Raw genomic sequence first — 22,642 nt, forward strand, 5'->3', positions numbered from 1 at the left:
TAAGTCTTATACTCCAGGCTCTAAGTCATGTCGCCTCTGCACAACCGAAAACTATAACTATAATTACTTCCCCTCAAAGTAGTAATAAAATAAACTCTAAAAAACGAACTGATCTCCTACTGCAAACATAAGTCCAAATTCAAATATGGTAAATTTGAAATGACATACTATTAAATTAACCTTTCAGATATATATATATTTTTCTATAATATTGTAGTTTTTCTACATACATTCTTAGCATTTTATAACTTTGTATTTTTCCTTGTAATTCTTTATTTTTTTTTGTTTGGCCGGTTTTACATCTGCAATCTCCGTTTGAGTGTTTAAATATTCCTATCAATCAAATATATCCATCTACCTACACATTTATATTCTGTATGTATGTTTACTTATATTTTACTATGCGCATTTACTTACATACTTACTTGCCTTATTCCGGAATTTGCAGATACCGGCCATCCTCTCCCTTTAAATTTTCCCCTTTAATTCTTTATTTATTTATTTACTCATCTATTTACTGATATGTATATATATACATGTGTGTATATGTGGGTGTGTTTGTTGTGTATATATATGTATGTGTATATATAATTGTATGTATTGATATATATGTATGCATATATATAACCATGTGTATGCATTTAACTTATCATTCTTCTCAATTCATTTGCCTTCTTTTATGACTCCTGCTGATAATTTAATTCTTAAGTAATAACTTGTGTATTTCATTTGACCCCCTTCTTTTGCTTTAAATTTGGTGCCAGTTTAACGGATCCTGTCTGGGTCATTTTGACATTGCCTTTTCTATTTTAAAATTAACTCAATCACCGTTCATTTTTTCTACTTCTTAACTCATTTTCCTTAAATCAACCCACCCTTTACAGTCGTGTTTTAAATTCTTCCATTTCTTTTTTCTACGCCCATCTTATCTTTCTTTTAATAATATTATTTGAACTCATTCACTTTTTCCTTGTGAATTTATGAATTATTCCACGGATTTCTGCCTTTTGGATTACTTTGGACCATCTTCCAATTATGCGATTCCCTTGGATTTTACTTGTGGAAATGAAAATTTAATTAACTTTTTTTTGGATTTTACCGTTATTGGATTTTTTACTTTTCACCAGACTATCCATTCACGTGAAATCACCTTTTTCTTCACCATATTTCCTCTACTTCACTATTTGTTACCAAGTAAGATATATGACTTACTTGTAGTTTCATTAAAGCATTTTGCTAAATCCTACCCTCTGATGAGAAGGAAAATATTTCTTAGAAATTCCGCAGATTAAGGACTATCCACTTATTTTGTGCTTCCTTTTTTTTTAAAAAATTAAATACGTTTTTAACTCTTTTTCAAGTGATTTTTCAACATGTTTTATTAACTACTTGTTCTTATATATATATATATATATATATATATATATATATATATATATATATATATATATATAAGCCGACATGTATATTTATCTGATATATGTTCATATACACACGTCTTTGTACTCACAAACCTATATATACGTATATGCATTTATGTATAGCACTAATAAATAATTAAAAGGCTTATCTTCAACATTTGTAATAGCGTTAACATAAACCTTTTTTTAATTATTTATTCTTGGACTAAAAGCATGCTTGATATGATATTGAATCTGTTTTGCGTGTGTAAGATCTGTTATCTTGAATCGTATCTGTTCTGACTCTGAGAAGTTGATCATTTTCAAGTTGATAATTCTTCCAGGAAAGAACTTATATTAACTTTTGTTTTATTTTTCCGAGACTTGCCCAAAAGGCACAACTGTAGAAAAAAATAAAAAAAATAGAACAAAACCAAGCGAAAAATTGGAAATGGATCTTATTTCTTCTGTTTCATTTCTAATTTTTTGCTTGTTTTTTTTTCTGTGTTGTTTGGTTTCTTCGTTTTTGTTCTGCAATCGTGCCCTTTGGGCAAGTGTTGGAAAAATAACGCAAAACTTAATGTAAGTTCTTCTCTGGAAGCATCACCCACTTGAAAGCGATCAAGTCTTTATTTATTTTAGATATTATCTTTTTTAATGTCCATCAATAGTTAATTGCCTTCATGAGATGCCGTAGCAACAACTACAACGAACAACGATAAAACAATTAAAAAATCGTAACAGAAATGACAAAAAAAAAGTACTAAAAATAAAAAAAATGATCAACGGTCAAAATTAAATAGTCATGAAACTTCATCTTTTCCGCTTCTTTTGTTTTCGTTCAACAGTGCCGTTCCACGTCTTTATTACACAACAACTACTACTACTGCAACTATAGCTACTACTACAACTACTACTTCAGCTTCTACTGCTACTACTGCTACTACTACTACCACCAGAGATTTGGTATCTCTCTGATCTGAAACCGAAATTATACTATTACTTCTTACTAATCTATTAGTATCCCCTCTGTAGAACATTCATAGCAGATACCCGTCTAGCTATGACAACTGACAACAATTATCATTTATTTTCTATCTTTGTCCCAAACTAAACGAAAATTCCATAAGCAAAGTTATCTTTCGTAGAACTATACAAGACCGCGTGACTGCTTCATAGCTGACTATAACATATCTAATGTAAACAAGTTCTTGCTGATCCGTCGGCGTAAATAATCAAGCCCTGTCCAATTTCCACCATTGCTGATCCCACTCATTAAGCCTTACCATCGAGTGGCCTTTGCGCCTTGATAAGTGGTGACACCCTAATAAAAATATTATTGTGCTATGTTTCAATGCTCAATTCAGCATTACTTGCTCCTAGTAGTAGTATAGCACCTATACTGTCGTCACGAAACCATCATGCAAACTATTACCTTTTCATTTAGGGAAATAGTGTAGTTTGTTTTATTTGATACTATCCTCGGTGCCCGGGATTACTCAGGTGTTTGGAGGTGTATGTTAAGCAAAAAAGAAAACAAAAGTGATAGCAAGTAGGCAGGCAGACTTGAACCCGCACCGCAAACGAGGAAAAGAACGTGACTCCCCCCCAAAAAAAACGTGACGTCTTCGTCGTTGCGTCCACCGCCAAACCGGAAGTGGTCAATCGAAAAGAGAGGATGACTTTTGAAAATATCGGGGAAAAGGCGAACTCTCCGCGTAGAAAAGTGTCCAGTTGATGGTAAAGGAATTAATGTTTTTAGCCAATTTTTCGATATTTGTCGTCCGAAGTAACGTACTTCAAACCGATATCAATCTCGTGAAAATCCGTTCCCTCTTAGGCATACATACATACATACATACATACATACATACATACATACATACACACACATATATTTAAACAGCCAGGTGAGATTTATATTATAGATTTATATATTTTTACTTTTTTTCTATCAAAAGCAAGGCATATCATTACTGTGATTAGCGGCATATTTATAGGAGCCATTTGAGTTGTGCAGTAGGGTATTTGTTCACATTACATTTAAATTTCTTGATGTTGATAGAATAAAAAACCAGGGAGAAAGGAAGGCCATATACAAAGACAAAGTTTTCAAGAAAAGCAACTATTAGAATAGAAAGTTTTCCAGCACCTGGGAACTTTTACAGTAAAGAGGTGTGATTATGCTGTTAATCTTGGTTAATCTTGGTTAATCTTGGTTAATCTTGGTAGTCGAGAGTATTTACGTTGGGAGTACAAGTGCAATAAATTGGTCGAAGCACATTCTGTGGAAGTACTTGTAAAACGCAGGGATCTAAAATTGCACTGATACGATAGGGGCTTTGCTTAGTATACAGTGCATGGCATATTTACTAAGAGACTGGTTTTTGCACCCAGCCCAAGAGGGCAAGACTAATGGCTAGACGATCACGTTTTGCGGTTTTTAACTTTCTAATTCACATCAAAATATCTCAGCTCCAAGAAAAATTTATTGACCGAAAAAGGCACCATCAGAATCAACACACTTTTGTCAACGCAAAACAAGTGTATTTATATCAGTAACGTAAAAATCTTGTATTCTGGTGACGATGAAGTCGCTGAAGGCGTTTTGATATAACTTTTTTTGTTTTTTAAACATTTCTCAGGAAAAAAGTTGTCGAGATACTTGAAAAGTGGTAGTTTCTAGGTGAAAGGTCGGATGATGCAAAGTTTCATAGCATAATTCGTTCAACTTCTGCAGGGTCAGTTTAGCAACGTGCGGTAGAGCATTGTCGTGGAAGAGAATTGAGACTTTCCTGTTGACTAATGCTTGGTGTCGTTGTCGGAGTTTCTGATGCATTTCATCCATTTGTTGACAGTAATTCTCAAGCTGTAATGGTTTCGTCTGCACTCAAAAAACTGTAATGGATGAGACCGCCGCAGACCACCAAACAGTAAGCATGACCTTCTTTTGGTGCAACTCTGGCTTCGAGAAGTGGCGGGGAGCTTCGTTCGTGTCTAAACACTAAGCTGAGCGTTATCGGTTATCATAAAAAACAAACACTTTTCATCGCAAGTTACAAACCGATCGAGAAACGAGTCGTTCTTCTTGCATAAAAGAAGGGAAAATGACACTCTATAACAGGGGTTCCTTTGGTTGTCGTTCAATTCGTAAGGCACCCATTTATCAAATAGAATGATATAGTAAGTAAAGGTATTATGACGAAAACTTATTTGAAAATACATCATTTGAAATTAAAATTAAAAATTCCGCAAGAAATTTCTTCTCTACCTATACCTAGCTAAAATATGCGATTATTATTATTATTATTATTAGTAGTAGTAGTGGAAGAAGAAGAAGGAGGAGGATGAGGAGAAGAAATAATAATAATAATAATAATAATAATAATAATAATAATAATAATAATAATAATCCTAAAATGTGAACCAAGGAAAAACAAAAATAGAACAACCAAACCCGACAGTAAGCCATGGAAAGAACGACAGGATCACAATAAAAATGCCGAGTGGCTGAAAGACATGAAAGAAGAGTTACAACAAATCGAAGAAGAAATACTTAATGCAATCAACAAGGAAACCCTAAAGAAAACTGTAGGAACAATGGCAAAGTGGAAAGCACCAAGCAGGACGGCATACATGCATACTGGTTCAAAAAATTCATAACATTATTCGAAAAGCTAGCCGAAAAACTGAGAAGGTGTATACAGGAAACAAACATGCCAGATTGGATGACAAAAGGTAGAACCACACTGATACAGAAGGACACAGAGAAATGGAACCGTCCCCATCAACTATAGGCCCATCACGTGCTTACTCACTATGTGGAAAGTACTAACAGCACAATGAGGAAACAAATCTCCAACTCCATGAATAATCGTGAACTTTTCTGGAGGAACAGAAAGGATGTTAAAAAGGAAAATGAGAAACACAAGATCTGCTATACATAGATCAAAAGGTAAAAAAGGGTGGAAAAAGAAGGAGAAAGAACTTAGTCATGGCATGGATCGACTACAAATAGGCATACGACAGGATCACTCAAGTATGGATAATCAACGTGATTGAAAATGCAACGAGAACATGGAGACTGGAACTGACAGCTGATGGACAACACATAACAGAAATTAACATATAAAGAAGCATCTTCCAGGGAGATTCACTCTCACCATTACTGTTCATCATATTATTGATGCCCCTGAACAATATACTGAGAAAGCGCCAAACCGGATACAAGTTCTCTAACACAGAGGAAAAAATGAACATGGACAATCTGAAACTTTTTGCAAGGACCGAAAAGGAACTTGAGACACTAATAAACACTACCAGGATCTTCAGCCAGAATATCCAAATGGAATTTAAAATGACAAAGTACGAACTACTAGTTATAAGATAGAGAAATCGAGAGGACAGAATGCATGAAACTACCCAACCAAAGAGAAATGGGGGCACTAGGGAAAGAAGACGCCTATAAATACTTGGGAATTTTGGAAGCAAACACCATCAAAGAAACAGAAATTAAAGAGAGAATTGGAAAGGAATACCTCACGACAACAAGGAAACTCCTGGAAACAAAATTAGATAGCAGAAACCTAATAAAAGGCATACACACATGGGCAGTATCATTAGTAAGGCACTCTGGGCCGTTCTTAGAGTGGATTGAATAAGAGCTGCGGCAGCTCGATCAGAAGACCAGGAAATTCATGACGATGCAGAATGCACTACATCAAAAGGACGATGTTGACAGACTATGCGAAAAGAAAAGACGCTGGGAGATAATTGATTTGCATAGAAGACTGTGTGAATGACACAAAAAAGAACTAGAAAAATACATAATGCAAAATACTGAAAGGATAATTATGGCAGCGAGAGACACTGAAAAAAATCAACAAAACAGAAAACAAATAGACAAAGGATAAAACGAGAAAAGAAAAATGGGAAGAGAAGCACGGAAGATTCATAAGAATGACAAAAAGATGAGAATAACAAAGACATCTGGACATGGATGAGAAAAGGAAACGTAAACCGAGAAACTGAATCCCTTATAACTGCAGCACAAGATAACTCAATAAGAACCAACAACATCAAATCAAGGTATGACGAAACACAAGAAAATAGTAAATGCAGACTGTGAACAAAGAGACGAAACGATAAACCATATAGTAAACGAATGCAGCAAACTGGCCCAAAAGAAATATAATAATAGGCACGACCAAATGGGCAGGGCAATACATTAGGAATTATGTAAACAACTGCATCTCGAACGCACAGACAAATGGTACAAGCATAAGCCAGTAACAGTACTTGAAAACGAAAATCGCAAAGTCCTATGGGACTGTGACATACAAACGGATAAAATCATCTAAGCAAGAAGACCGGATGCCGTAATAATTAACAAGAAAGAAAAGTCCTGTAAAATCGTAAACTTTGCTGTCCCAGCTAACCACATGGTGAATATAAAAGAAAAGTAGAAACTGAGCAAATACACAGAACTAGTCAGAGAGCTGAAAGAGATTTGGATGATGAGGAAAATCAAAATAATACCTCCTAGTAAGAGCACAAGGAAAAATTCCGAAAAACGTTGAAAAAAGAATGAGAGAAATTGAAATCAGAGGAATGCCTGGAAAAATACAACGAATAACAATAATGAAAACAGCTGAAATATTAAGGAAAACCCTTGAATGCGGAAACTTATACACATGAGCCACATGCGCAGGCCAGACAAACAGCTTCAGAGGCAAAACATGAAGAAGCGTTACATGGAACCAAGAACATTGAAGCTGCATATCTACAAATTCTCTATCCTCTCACCCATCCCCTCCCATCACTGTTTTCATTACTATTATCCGTTGTATCTTCTTAGCTATTCATCTAATTCCAATCTCTACCATTCCCTTTTAAAATTTTTCGGTGTTGCTCCTAGCGCTCCTACCATCATTGGTGATAACTTGACTTTTTCGTTTTCTATATCCCTTTCAGCCTTCTGACCAGTTCAGTGTATTTGCTCTGCTTCCTAGATCCTCACTCTGTGGTCTGCTGGAGCGGCAAAATCTAAAATCTAACAAATTTTTTTCTTCTTGTTAATTAGTATGATATCTGCTCTACTTGCTCGTATGGGTTTATTCGTGTGTCCCATGGGATTTTGTGACATTTACTTTCCCATACTGCTGCCAGTTAGTGTTTGTACAATTTGTCTGGGTGTTCAAGGTTCAGTTTCTGCATAATTCTCAGTGTACTCTTTTCCCTACTTGATCGTGCCTATTCTTATATTCGTTTCAAGCTTCACCCCACATTATTATTATTATTATTATTATTATTATTATTATTATTATTATTATTATTGGCTCACATGGAGCTTTCACACAAGTCAGCAAACGATCTAATTGGAAACCTGTGGTGTTCTCTGGAGGCTGAGTGACAACAAGTCTCCCCAGACGTCCAGTTCTCTCCACACCCTTCGATAGCATTTGCAAATGAATTTTCATCATCGCAACAGCCTCTTACCAGTTTCCATTGGTTTATACTAGAATTTGAGTGGCACTAAGCCTCCCCAAAGTCCCAGTTCTCTTTGCGCTTATCCAACCGAGGTCTGGCTGGCGCTCTCTCCTCGGTCTTTAATTCCTTCTTGACCCTTCTCAGCTCTTTGGTGTCACTTTTTTATTGGGAGGAGCAGTGGGGAAACTATGGGGGGTGCATGGTGGGGTGTAGAACTTGTAGATTCCCTGTAACGCTTTTTTTCTTCTTGTATTATTCTCCGCATTCAAGGGTTTTCCTTAATATTTCAGTCGTTTTCATTATCGTTAGTCGTGGTACTTTTGCAGTTATTCCTCTGATTCCAAATTCTGACATTCTTTTTTCGAAGTTTTTCGGAATTGTTCCTAGTGCTCCTACTATTATCGGTAATATTTTGATTTTCTTCATCATCCAAATCCCTTTTAACTCTCTGGCTAGCTCTGTGTATTTGCTTCGTTTCTCCTTTTCTTTCATACTCACCCTGTGGTCAGCTGGGACAGCAAAGTCTAGGATTTGACAGGAATTTTCTTTCTTGTTAATTATTACGACATCTGGTCTTCTTGCTTGGATGGGTTTGTCCGTCTGTATGTCCATGTCACATAGGATCTTGTGGTTCTCGTTTTCGAGTGCTTGTACCATTTGTATGTACGCTTAAAATGCAGTCGTTTGCACAATTCCCAGTGAACCGCTCTCCCCACTTGGTCATGCCTGTTTTTGTATTCCTTTTGGGCTAGTTTACTGCATTCACTTACTATATGGTTTATCGTTTGGTCTCTTTGTCCACAGAGTCTGCATTTGCTTTTTCTTGTGTTTTATCGATTCTTGCTTTGATATGGCTGGTTCTTATCGAGTTATCTTGTGCTGCAGTTATTAAAGATTCAGCTTCTCGGTTTATATGTCCTTTTCGCATCCATGTCCAAATGTTTTCGTTATTCTCATCCTTTGCCATTCTTATGAATCTTCCGTGGAGTTGTTTCTCTTCACACTTCTCTTTTCTCGTTTTGTCATTTGTCTCTCTGTTTACTGTGTTGTTTTTTCAGTGTCTCACGCTGCCATAATTATCCTTTCAGTGGTTTGCATTATGTATTTTTCTAGTTCTTTTTTTGTGTCCTTCGCACAGTCTTCTATACAGATCAGTCCTCTCCCTTTTCACGTAGAGCCTGTTAATATCGTCCTTTGGGTGTAGTGCATTATGCATAGTCATGAGTTTCATGTTTTTCTGGTCGAGTTTTCTCTGCTCTTCTTTTGTCCACCCTATAAACGGTCCAGAGTATCTTACTAATGATATTGCCATGTATTTATACCGTTTATTTATTTATTTATTATTATTATTATTATTATTATTATTATTATTATTATTATTATCATCATCATCATTATGATTATTATTATTATTATTATTATTATCATCATCATCATCATCATCATCATTATTATTATTATCATTATTATTATTATTATTATTATTATTATTATTATTATTATTATTATTCACTACGAGTTCTCACACGGGTCATGATCAAAGATTACTCACTGGCAACAATTTGCGGTGTTCTCTGTAGTCTGTGGGACAGCAAGTTTCCGAAGACGTACTCTCCACCGCTTTTGATAATATTTGCCAATGAATTTGCATTATCGCATATCCGTTTACAATTTATTTCTCAATGGCAAGAACGGTTGATCTTCACTATTATTATTATTGCAAGGAGCTTTCACACGGGGCATAAAGAATCTCTGCTTGAGAAAAATCTGTGGTGTTTCCTGGAAGCTGAGTGACAACAAGTCTCCCCAGATTTCCAGTACTCTCAACGTCTTTCGATAACATTTGCAAATGAAATAATTTTTATTATTATTATTATTATTTCTTCTCCTCCTTCTTCTTCCACTACTACTACTACTACTACTACTACTACTACTACTACTACTACTACTACTACTACTGCACCAGTCCTTCTCTTCACTAAACGCGAACAAAAAAGATAAAGCGTAGAATTAAAACACTACAACGCTACTACAGTTCGCTCCTCGTGTTACAGAGCACGGACACGCGTATACACATACATAAGAAATGCGAAATGACGTCACTGTAAGTAAAATACTATATATATGAAGATATATATATATATATATATATATATATATATATATAGAGAGAGAGAGAGAGAGAGAGAGAGAGAAAGAGAGAGAGCACGTTGGAGAGGATGATCACGTGATAGATGTCACAATTGTAACGAGAAGTCACGAATGACGAGAGAGTGAAGGAATAAATGGCGTTGCTGCATGAAAAAGTGAGTGCGAGTTATTCTTTGAATTGGTCTTGTGACGCAGATTGCTACAACGTGTGGGTCCCGTGTGCAAAGATGTGTAACGTTGCACTAGTCAAAAGATCAAGGAAGCAATATCAGTTTTTATTTATCTCCTTCACATGGCAGGAAGATTAGACACAAACTTAGATAAGTTAGGTGTAGAAAAGGCAGCGAAACAAGAATGGTATTCTGGCCGAACAAAAATTGTCTGGACAGACCTGTGTGCATTTCTCGTTCTCAAAGGCTGAGAAGGTAAAGCCTGGGAAGGTAGATTCTTAGAACGTTTTATTTCTAAATTCCATTTTCACCCCAAACAAGGCAAAGTGCTACTTTGAAGTAGGGGGCTACTATCGGCGACATAATTTGCGGGGGTATTATGAAGGGAGATGAGTAGAAAGATATTTGTTCATATTACATTTGAACTTCTGCATATCAGTACGGTTGGGAAAGCAGAATTCAGGAAGGGAGCTCCAAAGACTTGCAGTTCTGGGGAAGAAACTATTGGAGTAAAAGGCTTTCTTACACCTAGGGATCTCTACTGTAAAGGAGTGGGACTTAGTTTCTTGTCGGGTTTGTCGGGAGTAATCATTTCGAGGAGGTACAAGTGCTTGCAGTTCGTCAGAGGATTCACCATTAAAGTATTTGTAGAACAGGCAGATGGATGCAACATTTCGTCGATGGGACAGAGGCTGAAGCCTAGATAACACTTGATCATGTCTTAGAGCGACAGAGAATACGCCAGCCTAAAAATGACACAGAATTTGTGCTGCATCATCAATTAAAAACAAACAAACAAAAAAAAAGAACAAAACAAAACAAATATAAAATAGATTTATTCCGATAGGTGCAATAATAGATCTATATGTCGGATGGCAACAAGTGGTAAGTATTCGCATTCGAACCCACAGTTTCAACTGACAGTAACCAGTTCTGCTTTCCTTAAATGTACGTGAATAGTACTCACGTGTTCGAGTCACGTCACGTTTGCCGGCTAGATTTAGGTATGAACTAACCTAAAGATCTTTCGAAGTCTAGGTAACTTATGGTTGATATATCCAAAACAAAAAACAACAAAAAAAAAACAAAACAAAAAACAATGCGATATTGAACAGTTGCTTTTATTTATAAACTTTGAAATGTTCAGCGCGAGCCTCGGCACACCTATAAATCGTTGAATTGGTCATCTGACCTGAGGTGTTTTTAAATGAAAGATATTTGCGAGGCGGAAAACAATAGCTAAATAGAATTAAATGAGGAAGAGTATAAACCTTAATAAAGAAATGGATCCAACATATGCTTTTTTTTTCTTTTATGGAACTCACTCCAGATAAAGCATGAAGCCACGTGATGTAACGAGATTACAATGATGACAGATACTTATTGTAAACACAGGAAATGCTTACTGACTTTTGTTTCGAGAATTCTAAGACTTCTAAACAACACATGTCACCCGCGAGAGAGGGGTTGCAAAGATGAAGAAAGGGCATTATCAATCAAACTAAAACGTTTGTTCCTGAACGTTCCAATGTAACAGAGATTTACCAATCCAAATATGACAACAATACTCCATACATGGTCTGATAGAAATAGAGAACAGTATAAGGTGTGAGAAAATGTTTGAAAAGATTGAGAGAACCGACTTTACGAGACGCTGAAGAAAGAGCAAAAAGTCTTAGAACTGATTTCTCTTGAGGAACAGAACCATCCATCCACCCATCCGTCCATCTATCTATAATGTAAATCTCACTTGTCTGTTAAAATCTATGTATGTATGTATGTATTTATGTATGCCTGCCTAAAACTTTCGACAGAGGCGACGGATTTTCACGAGATCAGTATCGTTATGAAACTCCACCCTCCGGACGACAACTATAGAAAAAATTGGTCAGAAATATTAATTACTTCATCTTCAACTGGGCACTTTTCTACAAGGAGAGTTTTTTGGTCGTATTTTCGAAAGTCATCCCCTTTTTTCGATTGACTAGCCTTAATTTAAACCTTCACCACTTCCGGGTTGGCGATATGCGCAGTAAAAAGACGCTTTTTTCACGGCCTTTTCTTCCTTCGTGGTACGGGTTCGAGCCTGCCTCCTTACTACCACTTTTCTTTTTTTTTCTCAACACACACCCAGGCAACGCCGGGCACCCAGGCTAGTCTATTATATAAATGGGAAAATGTGTGTTAGTTTGTGTGTGTGTGTGTGTGTGTGTATGTGTATGTGTGTTTGTACGTCTGCAAAAAACACTTTTGACAGACGCATCGGACCGTAACAAAAATGGTATTGTTAGAAAGATCAATCTCTCGGATAGAAAATGTGTGAAAATTGGTCAAAAAGATTAATTCTGTGCTGATCAACTGCGTCGTTTTCTGCAAGAAGTGGTAACTTTTTGCGCTAGCATTTTTGCAAGTTATACGCCTAGCTATCTCAATGTACGTTTATAAAACGTTATTTCGACCCACAGTAATGTTGTAAGCTATCGTGGCCATGGCAACTGGCGAGTTAGCTTTTTTTTCCTCCTTCTTTTCGTCTCACGTTACAGGTTCGAGCATGCCTATAGTAACTAATGTTTTCTTTTTCAGTCGCACGGACACTCGCTTTTATTTTTTTAAATTCATTTATTTTTTTTTATTTTTAGGGTTGATGGTTGTTTAATATCCATGGTATACCTCCTCTCTCCACCCGTGCAATGCCGGTAAGCCATGCTAGTCAGAAATAAAAAAAACACGCCTACTATGTAAATACACGAGCTGAGACTCAATAGGATTAAACAAAGCTGACCACTTCGTACCCAAATCCACAACCGAACCCAGGCCACCTTCTTGAAGAACTGCATATTTGATCCTAGGGAGATGGGCGAGAAGCAACATTAGAATAAATGATATCATCAGCATAGACGTTAATCTTCTGAATAATGATAATCTCTTAAAGATCATTGATATAGAGAAGAAACAGTATTGAGCTTAAAATAAATGATAGGAAAATAGAATGAGAAAACAATCCAGAGTTACTCGCCAGATTCGATCAGGAAGAAAAGACCTAATAATGTCAAGATTTTTACCGCTAATACCATAAGTCGGAAGTTATAATGTAGAATACTAGAATGCCATAATATGTCGAACGCCTTCAAAATGTCACGTGCATAGAACCGTCTCCAGAATCATCCACAAACCGACATATCCGCTCAGTTACAACAGTTAGAAGATCCGCAATTGAACGAAAACCATGAAAGAGGACCAAACTTTCAAGAACATGAACAAGTTTGCTGCTGATCATCCTTTCAAAAACTTTGCTTATAACACTGAGTACACTAGCACGACTGTATTTAGTTGGGTCAGACTAATCACTTACATTTCTAGGTAGAGACAACAAAGATTATGTAATTTCAAAAGATATGAGAAAACTTGATTGAGTGATAATAAAAAAATATATTTTAAAGAAATTTGTGGTTTTGTATGCAAGCATTTATTCACGCATTCTTGAACCCAACCTAATATACTCAGTGAACCAAGTGCAAGAGAAATACATTTGTACTCAACAAAACGGTAAGAATCTTAAAAAAATCTCTCGGTTGGAATGATTGTAGTAGTGGGTGAATGTTTTGTGACATCCTCGTGATGGGACATTCTACCGGATGCAAGAACAAAATTTTATGAACATTAAAAAAAACAACAACAAAAAAAAGAGCAAAATAAAAAAAGCACATATATCGAGATAAAGTCACCGTCAAATTAAACTATCTAGGAATGTTTTAAACATGCTTGAGCAAAGAACTATTGGCAAAGGAACAAATCTGAACGTATGTAGTTATTACAACATCGTTCACATTTATTCAAAGCAATATTTTAATGGATGTTCAAAATACGGGTATGCCGATCTCACTTCCGACCTTCTATAGATGCTTCCTATCTAACTCGAAGATCTGTAGGTAATTTACAATAGATCAATTTATTTAAGCCGACGAGGCTAGCTTGCTCTCTTACTGTCAGCTATGACGGAGTAATCTTAAATAATGTTTATTGTATTCTTAGTAACCCCCTATCTTCAGAATTGAGCCTTCAACCTTCAAAAGGTTGTCGTTTAGGACTGATTAACTTATGACTTTTATCCGTTGCGCAACGATTCCTTATCAATCCTCACCACAGAAACTGGATATCATAATTATCATCTTATTTCACTTCATGTAAACCTATGATTTATTTGCAACAACCTGCAGGTTGACCACAAATCACATTACTGATGGATATTCAATCTATCTTAATTGTTCACCCCTTGGTAGCTATAATTTCATGATCTTATACAGTTCCATGTGGCTTCGTTTAGAATCAAATACGCACGTTATGCGCCTGACTCATTACACAGCCAACATCAATGCGGCAATATAACTATGTCTAGACTTCGTGCAGCATATTTAACGTGATCAATAATGCATCGTTTCATATCACACTGCGTTGTGGATAATTTTAGTTGTTTGTTTGTTGCGTTTTATGAGATGTTTAACAGCTATTGTTTAATGTAATGCGAGAGTTATGCATATATATATATATATATATATATATATATATATATAACTGATTGTAGACTAACCTGGTTTGACATGGCGTGTAGTTTGTAAACAAATAGTTTATAAACGATGCCTCCCATTTAAATTCTAGATGGGAACTTCATATGCCTAAACATAGATTCCATGAACAAAGTTTTTTTTCTTAAAATTGCACGCCCGTGGAAATCTGTTCCGTTTTCCTGCTTTCCAACTAACTACAACATCGTTGTCTTGAAGTCCAATATGGATAAATTCTTGATGAGTCATCCCCTTAAATAATCCATTTTACCAAATTTCCACTAATATCGATGACTGACATGCTCCTCTTGATCACTGTAAACTCATTAAGCCTTATCCTCGAGTAGCCCTCGGCCCTTGATGACTCATATGCACCCCCCCCAAAAAAAAAAACTTTGGGTTAGCTAGAAATCGGAGTAATGTCAATTTCAAGGTAACGCCATACTTCCCCAAACTCTCTAATTGGCGTCTTGCCATCGGATCCAATTTTATATCATACTCAAGACATGACATAGTGAAACAAGAGAGGGAATGGGCGTTTCTTCAAAGATGAAATTTGAATTAGAGAAATGGATTTACGGCTCTCTATTTCATGTAATGTTCTTTCTATATTTCTACTTGTATTTTCGCAGAGTATTTCTATTCCAACTTACAAGTAGTTGGTAGATGTTGCTTGTCTATTCTTCCATCTCTTTCTTCTTCTTCTTTTTCTTCTTCTTCTTCTTCTTCTTCTTCTTCTTCTTCGTATCATTATTATAATTATTTACAAACTAGTAGTTCTCACACAGATCATCATAACTGATCGCTCACTGATAATTAACAGTGGTTTTCCCTGGAGTCTGAGTGACAACAAGTTTCTCCATATTTTCAACACTCTTAACTTTTTTCGATAATCATTGCAAACTATTTGGAATTATTGAAACAGCCGCTTACCATTGATTCATCACTGGCAATAATCATTGATCTGAGATTTCGGTGCTAATGAGCCTTCCTAAGGTCCAAGTACTCTTCGCATTCTTCCAGTGGAAGTCCAGTTAGAACTCTTCACCCTATGCTATTACATGTATACTACTACTACTACTACTACTACTACTACTACTACTACTACTGCTGCTGCTACTACTACTACTACTACTACTACTACCGATGCTATCACTATTTAGAACTTAATAGTTTAATGGTAATAATTATTATAATAATATAAGGCTTACATCTATTTACCAGGGGTTTTACCTCAGTATATCCTCAAAGGTAAATGACTGAACAAAACACATCGTATGTATTTATCATCTTATTGTTTCTGTTTTTCTTTTCTTTCTTCTCACACTTTAATTGTTGCCCCTTTTCTTCTCCGGATAATTCATTCTTTGTTTCTTACCTTTTTATTCTTTTGCCACAACCCGTCATTAACTTCTTTCTTTTTCGTGTCATAATTTTCGTTAAGATATTTTGCTGCGATCCTTTTGTCCGCTTTTTAAATCCCTCATCCTCTTCCTCCTCTTCTTTCGCGTATTTTATTTCTTCTTTATTTACTTTTCACTTTTTTCACTTTCTTTCTCCTCTTTTTCTTTCTTTCGTTTATCTTCGTTATTATTTCTCCTCTTCTTCTTTCCATTTGTATCCTCTTTTTTAAATTTCTTTTCCTTCTCTTCTTGTTCTTGTTCTTTCAAAATGTCTCTTTTTTTCTTCTCCTTTTTCTCCACCTCGTTCTCGTTTTTCTTCTTTTGTCTTCCTTTCTTCTTCTTCTTCTTCTTCTTCTTCTTCTTCTTCTTCTTCTTCTTCTTCTCATACTTATTTTGCTTCTTCATCTTCTTTTTCTTAAACTTCTCCTCCTTCTCTTTCTTCTTCTTCTTCCTCTAATTCTCCTCATCCTCTTTCTTCTTCTTCTTCTTCTTCTTCTTCTTCTTCTTCTTCTTCAAATTCTCTATTTTCTTCTCCTTTTACTTCATCTCTTTCCTCTTTTTTCTTTCTTCTCCTCCGCATTCTTCTTTTTTCTTGTTCTTGTTCTTTTTCTTTATCAAATTCTCAATTTCTTTCTTCGTTCTTCTTTTTCTTCCTCAAATTCTCCTCCTCCTCTTTCTTCTTCTTCTTCTTCTTCTTCTTCTTCTTCTTCTTCTTCTTCTTCTTCTCCTTCGTCTTCTTCTTCTTCCTCTTCTTCTTCTTCTTCTTCTTCTTCTTCTTCTTCTTCTTTATCCTTGAATTACATATTCTCACCAATTCATTTTCCCCCACATTTTAAAATGGCGATTCAATATTAATCTTTGACATGGAATAGGTAACAAATAATAAACACGATCAAATAACACAGCTGACATCTATTATGCTTATAATTGAATGAAGAACGGGGAGAGTTAACACGAGAAAATATAAATGAGACGAAGATGAATTCATTTGTTGATTCGAGAAAGAAAATGAGTTCTGTTTAAAATGGCAGCAAAGCAATTAAAATTGCCACTACTTTAATTGAATCGTCGCCATTTTAATGTCTTTTTCGCCATTTTAACTTTTAATTTAATGAATTCAACTTCACTCATGTATATTTTTCAATAATACATCTCTGTAGTCCACATTCAATTACAAGCATAAGCAATGTCGGTTGTGTTATTAAACCGTGTTTATTACTTGCTGTATGACGTAGATAGCTCGGTATTTTCTTTTCTTTCTTTCATGGTGGATCTCATAATGAGAAAATATGGTGTGCAATTTTTTTTTATCTGTCCTCAAGGCAGTCAGATATGTCCAGCAAGATTAGAGAGAGAGAGAGAGAAAAAAAAAACGGATAGATGAAAATATAAAGGATATGTGATATGAAAAAAAGATGGAGAAAAATGGCATTTAACAAAATGAGACAAATCAATTAGGACATGACTTGAAACAAGAAAACGAGAAACATTATTAACAGAGTACGAGATGGAGAGAATAAATTGAGTTAATGAAAGAAACGTAAAGCGAATAGATATATAACGTAGAAAAGGAAGAGAGAAAGAGAGATAGAGAGAGAGGGAGAGAGAACATAACATCGAAAGAGAGAGAGAGGGAGAGAGACAGAGAGAAAGAAAATAAATGTGCGGAGATTCGAAAAATATGGCGACACAGGGAAATATAGAAAGTTATATAAATGAAAAGAAAGAATAAAAAAAGGACGCAAGGAATAATAGATCAACAAAAGAGACATATCTATTTATTTATCTATTTATCTATCTATCTCTATAAATGTATATATATATATATATATATATATATATATATATATATAGAGAGAGAGAGAGAGAGAGAAAGCTATTTTCAAGGCAAGTGCTCGTCTGAGTTCCAATCTTTGCCCCCCTTAACAGAACCTTCACAAAAACACTTAACTAGCTACAAACAATATTACCCACCTCTCACTGACCTAAATATATAAATTGATATTAAAATTGCGGCTCATCAAGTAATTGCTTGCATTAGGCTTAGAGAAGACCACGTTGTAGTCAGCTGGACAGCAGCTTCGCGTTGTTTTGTTCCACAGATAGGATGCTCTAGGCAAGAAGCACTGTTCGTCAAAGTTCAAAGAGAGAGAAAGAGAGAGAGAGAAAGAGAGGCAGAGAGAGGTGGAGAGTCGATGGTTAAGTTTTCGGATTACGGCTGGTGGTAGCGGCTTATCTCTAACATCCGGCTGTTTCCAACACTGTCGGTACAGCTCGAAAACAGGAAATAAAATTTTCGTTTTATACTGTGAAAATATTTAGAATTTAAGAGGTGGATGTAGTTTGCTTGAAGCATTGTATAGTATGTACTTAAATGAACTATGTAGGAGGCGGTACAATGCAGAGGTAACGGAAAGACACAAACTTAAGCAGGTGAAAAAGTTTTATTAATACAATTTACAAATACATGTGTACATATTCATAATTTCATATACACATTATATTTATATTTGCACTGTGATTACTTGGGTAAGCCGGTCTGATGGGATATCCGTGTTACATGATATTTCGAGAAAAATCTGTTCGTCAGATATTTATTTGACTTTGATTCAAACGCGCTGCTATAAACAGTAACAGTCCCGCAGCAAACAATAGGCTGGAACGTGTTAATTAGCATTTTATATTATTTAATATAATTAAGGTTAAAAATTTTTTTTATATATATATATTTTACGAGTGTTTTTTTTCTCCATATACCGTAGGTGGATGATAAAATATATTCTAATGTCACGATCTCTCGCAATTTTTCGCTGTGTGCCTCTATTTATAATTGATGGGATCTTCGGATCAGTTTAGACCCTATATGAAAATTAGATTGTGTTAATTAAACTACGTGATGCAAGAAAGATTAACATGAAGGAGTAAGTTTTTGTCAGAACTTAAGCTTATCAACGAGTTACGCAAAACATTCTGATAAATAGAAGATATTGCCATCTATTGTTACTCCATTTAAGTTCAAAAGTTACGTAATACTGAAAGAATCTGAGATCCGTTAAAATATATACAACTAGCATTTTAGCCCGGCGTTGTGTATGTTGAGCAAAAAAAAAAAGCGGTAGTAGGAAGGCAGGCTCGAACCCGTACGCAAAGGAGGAAAAGAACGGAGTAAAACCTAACGTTTATGCTGTTACGACCACCGCCAAACCGGAAGCCAAATTTTTTCAAATTAAGGCTAGACAATCTAAAGGAGAGGATAACTTTTAAAAATATCGCCGAAAAAAGGGACCCCCCTTGTAGAAAGGTGCCTAGTTGAAGGGAAAGATATTAATGTTTTTAGCCAATTTTTCGATATTTGTCGCATGAAAGGTCGAACTTTAAAACCATACTGATCTTGGTAAAATCCGTCGCCTCTATTGAAAGTTTAAGGCAGACATGCAAACAGACATACATACACACATACATTTATATATTAGTAACCAAAAATTTTCGACCCAAACTGATGAAAAAGCTTGCCCTATCTCTGAATACCCTTTATGTAAAATTTCAAATATTTAGACCAAAAATTGTCTGAGTAATTTGGAAGAGACCGCAGAGGTCAATTTTTTTTTTTAAATTTGACCCCTATTATGACCCCTTAACATTTATTGTTTTGGGATTAAATCAAGTTATTAAGTTAGATCCATGTCCAAGGAACCTATATCTAAAATTTCAAGTGCGTAGACCCAAAATTGTCGGAGGAGTTTGGTAGAGTTCTCAAAGGTCAAATCGTTGAACTTTAATCCCTTAATCGTCAAATTTCTGGCCAAAAACCGATCAAATCGATTTTCCCAACTCTCAGTAACCTGTATATCAAATTTCGAGTCTGTAGACTAAAAATTGACAGAGTTATTGCGTAGGGAAATTTACACAGACACGCAGACACACACACAGACACGTTCACTTTTATATATATTTAGATTTAACAGTAATTCTGCATTTTTGAGACGTGAATGTTTATAATGTTTCCGTTACTCGGACAATTTTCTCATTTTGGGTGTTATTGGTACAATGTTTCGGTCGTTGTAACCTACGACCTTCCTCGGGTGTAAAATTCATGTTTTCTTTTTCTCTACTAAGGAAAAGAGGGTTTAGCTCTGCATTGCAAGAATTCGAACCATGGGTTTGAGAGTGTGCCGGTAAATTATAAAGAAAGTTTAATCTCTAAGGGTAAGTAATATATTTCTTAAAGACTGTTATATGACTCGATTTCACGGAATATCTATGCTAATTGTCAATATTAGTGAAAAAATGTTTTACGACACAGCGGACAGACATCCCTGAAAATACGCGTGGGATATTATTATTATTATTATTATTATTATTATTATTATTATTATTGGCCCAACTCTCCTTCTCTTTCGATAACATTTGCAAATAAATTTGCATCATCGCAACAGCTGTCTGCCATTGACTTCTCGTTGGCAGCAGCTATTGGTCTTTGCTGTGATTTGAGTGGCAGTAAGCCTCTCCAAGGTCCCAGTTCTCTTCGCATTTAGTCGGCTGAGGTGTGGTCAATTCATCGGTCGTCCCTTCCTCCTTGACTATTTGGTTATTTGGTATCGCTCCTTTTCTGGGGGGGGGGAGATGATGTGGCAATAGGGGTAGGGTTGGGTTAGAGAAATTATAGATACACGGTTTCAGTGTTCTTGGTTCCATGTTTTGTCTTTGCAGCATTTTGTCTATCCCGCACTTGTTGCTCCTGTGTGTTAGTTTCCACATGAAGGGTTTTTTCTTAATATTTCAGCTGTTTTCATTATTGTTGTTCGTTGTAGTTTTCCAGTCATTCCTTTGATTTCAATTTCTCCCATTCTTTTTTCAAAGTTTTTGGGGATTGTTCCTAGTGCTCCTACTATTATAGGTATGATTTTGATTTTCTTCATCTTCCATATCTTTTTCAGCTCTCTGGCTAGCTCTGTGTATTTACTCTATTTCTCCTTTTCTTTGATATTTACCCTGTGGTCAGCAGGAACAGCAAAGTCTACGATTTTTTTTCTTGTTAATTATTACGACATCCGATCTTCTTGCTTAGATGGGGTTATCGGTTTGTATGTCCATGTCCCATATGACTTTGTGATTATCGTTTTCAAGTACTCTTGCCGGCTTATGTTTGTCGAGATGCAGTTGTTTGCAGTGTACTACCCTTCCCACTTGGTCGTGTCTGTTCTTGTATTCCTTTTGGGTCAGTTTGCTGCATTTACTTATTATATGGTTTATCGTCTCGTCTGTTTGTCCACAGAATCTACATTTGCTGTTTTCTTGTGTTTTGTCGATCTTTGCTTCGATGTGGTTGGTTCTTATTGAGTTGTCTTGTGCTGCAGTTATTAGGGATTCAGTTTCTCGGCTTATGTTTCCTTTTCCCATCCATGTCCAGGTGTTTTCGTTATTTTCATCTTTTGTCATCCTTATGAATCTTCTGTGTAGTTGTTTCTCTTCCCACTTTTCTTGTCTTATCCTTTGTCTCTCTGTTTTTTGTTTTGTTGATTTTTTTCCGTGTATCTCGCTGCTATGATTATTCTTTCAGTGTTTTGTATTAAGTATTTTCCTAGTTCTTTTTTGGTGTCATTCACACACTCTTCTACAAACCAGTCACCTCCTGCCGTCTTTCCTTTTTACGTAGAGTCGGTCAACATCGTCCTTCGTGTGTAATACATTGTGCATGGTCATGGGTTCCTGGTCTTCTGATCAAGCTGTCTCAGCTCTTCTTTAGTCCACCCTATGAACGGTCCAGAGTATCTTACTAGTGATACTGCCCATGTATTTATGTCTTTTATTAGGTTTCTGCTATATAATTTGGTTTTGAGAAGTTTTCTTGTTCTCTCTTTCATTTCTGTTGCTTTGCTAGTGTCTGCTTCCAGTACTTCTAGGTATTTATAGGCGTCTTGTTGCCCTAGTGTTCTCATCTCTGTTTGGTTGGGTAGTTCTATGCCTCCCTTCGTCTCTAGTTTTCCCTTTCTTATAACTAGTAGTGTGCACTTTTCCATACCAAACTCCATTTGGATATTCTGGCTGAAGATCCTGGTGGTATTTATTACTGTCTCTAGTTCATTTTTGGTCCTTGCGAAGAGTTTCAAATCGTCCATGTACATCAGGTGGTTCATTTTTTCCTCCGTGTTAGAGAACTTGTATCCGGCTTGGCACTTTCTCAGTATATTGTTCAGGGGCATCATGGCTATGATGAACAGTAATGGTGATAGTGAATCTCTTTGGAAGATACCTTTTTGTATGTTTATTTCTGTTACGTGTTGTCCATCAGCTGTCAGTTCCAGTCTCCATGTTCTCATCACATTTTCAATCACGTTGATTATCCATCCTGCTTGGCATTTTATACCTTTTTAAGCATTCTATTATCCATGCTTGAGGGGATCCTGTCGTACGCCTTTTTGTAGTCGATCAATGCCATGGCTGAATTCTTTCTTCTTCTTTTTACC

The sequence above is a fragment of the Euprymna scolopes genome, chromosome 20, assembly GCF_053919585.1.
Source record: "Euprymna scolopes isolate OS-2025 chromosome 20, ASM5391958v1, whole genome shotgun sequence".
NCBI lineage: Eukaryota > Metazoa > Mollusca > Cephalopoda > Sepiida > Sepiolidae > Euprymna > Euprymna scolopes.